The sequence below is a fragment of the Limulus polyphemus genome, unplaced genomic scaffold (genome assembly GCF_000517525.1).
Source record: "Limulus polyphemus unplaced genomic scaffold, Limulus_polyphemus-2.1.2 Scaffold98, whole genome shotgun sequence".
NCBI classification, from domain to species: domain Eukaryota; kingdom Metazoa; phylum Arthropoda; class Merostomata; order Xiphosura; family Limulidae; genus Limulus; species Limulus polyphemus.
This window is the reverse complement of record NW_013665708.1, coordinates 843,694-846,903: the sequence shown is the minus strand read 5'-3', so window position 1 is coordinate 846,903 and position 3,210 is coordinate 843,694. Positions and strand designations below refer to the sequence as shown.

Genomic DNA, 3,210 nt, shown 5'->3' with positions numbered 1-3,210 from the left:
CGGTCAATCCCACTATTCGTTGGTAAAAGAGTAGCCCAAGAGTTGGCGGTGGGTGGTGATGACTAGCTGCCTTCCCTCTAGTCTTACACTGCTAAATTAGGGACGGCTAGCGCAGATAACCCTCGTGTAGCTTTGCGCGAAATTCAAAAAACAAAAAAAAACATAACCCATCTTGTTAGACGAACAAGTAGCGTGTAGTAAAAGTGTGCCCAATTAATACGCTATTATACACTTCCTAATGGCAATTTGTGTTAAGCAAGTTATGAATTGTGTTTAAAATTATTACATGTTTTATCATGAAGTAGTATCACGCCTATTATCTATTAACATGTTTATCTTTCTTAATGAGAGTATCAATAACACGCTTTCTTACACGTGAATGCTACAACCATGTTTGTATCTGACAGTATCAACAACAGCGTTCTTACATCACAGTATGGACAACATGCGGTCCTACACTCCAGTGCCAATAACATTCGTTTTTAAATGAAAGTGCTAATAACAGCGTTCTTACATGACAGTATGGACAACATGCGGTCCTACACTCCAGTGCCAATAACATTCGTTCTTAAATGAAAGTGCTAATAACAGCGTTCTTACATGACAGTACGGACAACATGCGATGCTACACTGCAGTGCCAATAACATGCGTTCTTAAAAGAAAGTGTTAACAACAGCGTTCTTACATGACAGTATCAAAAACAACGTATCAACAACAAATGTATAGAAGGCAGACAGGCGATTAAGTGATATAGATATAAATAGCGAGAACAGCATACAGAAGCAGACAGATAACTGCAAAAGAGAATAAAGTTGGCGTGAAGTTAACTACTGTAGAAGTATCAACAACAGTGTTCTTACATGACAATATCAACAACAGCGTTCTTATTACACAGTGTTAACAAAAACCTTCTTACAACACAGTGTCAACAATAGCGTTGTTACTACACAGTGTTAACAACATCATTCTTACAACACAGTATGAAAAACAGCGTGCTTACATGACAATATTAACAACAGCGTTCTTACATGATAATATCAACAACAGCGCTCTTACTACACAGTGTCAATAACAACCTTCTTACAACACAGTGTCAACAATAGCGTTCTTACTACACAGTGTCACCAACAGTATTCTAACAACACAGTATTATCAACAACAACGTGCTTACACGGAAATGTCAACAACAGCGTTCTTACATGGGAGTGTCAACAACAGCGTTCTTACATGACGGTATCAACAACAGCGTTCTTACGTAACAGTATCAACAACAGCATTATTACGTGAAAGTGTTAACAACAGCGTTCTAACATGGGAATGTCAACAACAGCGTTCTTACATGACAATATCAACAGGAGCATTCCTACATGAGAGTGTTAACACCAGCGTTCTTACATGGGAGTTTCAACAACAGCCTTCTTAGATTGGAGTGCCAACAACATGCGTTCTTAAATTAGAGTGTCAACAAGATTCTACTTACATGTAATCTTATGTTTGTCACCTACAGCGTTAGTAACGTAAATATATCAAATTCTCGGCTTACCTCTCAATCCCTGTTCAGTTTTAGCCTTTAGTTTGAAGACACACTGTACATTTTCTGATTGGCTAAAGGCTAAAACTGAAGTTGACTGTGTCTTCAAATCAGAAAATGTACAGGTCAACTTTTAATCTAGTTCCCACTTGGATTCGTTAAAGGCGTCTACTTTTTTTGTACATGATTATCCCGTAGGTGGACATGTATTTTTGACAAGCTGAAATAAACTTGTCTGTCTCTTTTTTTTTTTTTACTGAACCGAAGAGATAAAATAAAAATGTTAGAAAATTGTCCAGTATATGAGGATTTTAAAGCGATAAAGATGAAAACAACAACAACAAATAAACTTACACTGTACTGTGACCATACCGTTGCTTACCAGGCAAATAAACTTACACTGTACTGTGACCATACCGTTGCTTACGAGGCAAATAAACTGACACTGTTCTGTGACCATACCGTTGCTTACGAGGTTACATTTAAATACCAGATCTACACCTCTCTATTGCAAGAAGTCACTTGACTTTCTCATTTCATCCATTTTCCACCTTCTAAATGTCTTAGCGCAAGGAATCAAATAACCTACTAACCACGGTAATACTATACATGTTTATTTAGAAAGATAACTAGACATGATAAATTGAACATCAAAACGTATATGTTATTATTTAAGCCTATAAGTCATAAGGGTTTGTTGACCTTTCGCATTTTTATAGCAACAAAATTACACAAGGATTGGAAACTTCAGCCCATTCTGCAATACACGAGTCACTTATTTTTCCGGTATAGTGATTTTGGCATGCAGCCTCATGGAAAGTTGCACTCTGAACTTCAATTAAGGTTATGTTAAGAAACTTCACTCCTTCAGACAGCGTTATAAGATATAATGATCAGAGGTTGACTTAGCTTTTTATCTGTTTGTTTTTATCTCTATATTTAATAACTGATGCTTTCACGTGACGATCGTCGTGATTTATATTCCTGGCATGACGATTGCAACGCGTGTTAGCCAGTCTCAATTTAGATTATCTTGTTCAGAAATGTATTCTGGTACACAGAGATTGAAGTCACGTGGTCTCGCACGATTGTTTTCAGATGATAACACCAAGCAACGAAAGTATTTTTTCCCTTCAGTGGTTTTCACGCAATAACTTGTCATCTAACTTCCTAATGGCGTTTTTGTTGTTGTTGTGTTTTTCGTGTGATTCTAGCCTAGTCTACGTTTATGGCTTGTGCGAGCTTTAATTACTGTTGGGTGCAGTATGAAGTAACACTACTAATGGTTGAAGCGTGGGACAATACCACTGGTGTTCGTAGTGTGGGATGACAGTACTTATAGCTTTAGAGTGGGGTAACACTACCCATGGTTGTAGCACAGGGTAACATTAACGGTGTTTTTTGTAAAACGGAGGAAACACTAACCGTGGGTGTAGAGCGGGATATCACTACGTAAAATACTATCCCTTTTAAATTAAAGCTTATAAATAAAATAGTATTAAAGTCACAGTATTATGATTCGATTATTATTTTTATATAAAACTGTTTGTTTGTTATTAAGTACAAAGCCATACAATGTGTTATCTGTGCTGTGCCCACCATGGGTATCGAAACCCGGTTTTTAGCGTTATAAGCCCTCTAACTTACTGCTGAGACACCGGGAGAGGCCTTACATAAA

The 3,210-nt window shown here is 37.2% G+C and overlaps 1 protein-coding gene across 1 annotated transcript in view; it reads right to left on the bottom strand.

Annotated features, from left to right (window-relative positions):
- Positions 1-1,599, bottom strand: part of LOC106469662 (zinc finger protein 423-like) — a 20,449-nt gene extending 18,850 nt beyond the window's left edge. The window contains exon 1 of the mRNA XM_022399039.1: positions 1,545-1,599. The gene's annotated coding sequence lies outside the window, so the exon portion shown is untranslated. The remainder of the gene's footprint in view (positions 1-1,544) is intronic.
- Between the last annotated feature and the right edge of the window lie 1,611 nt (positions 1,600-3,210).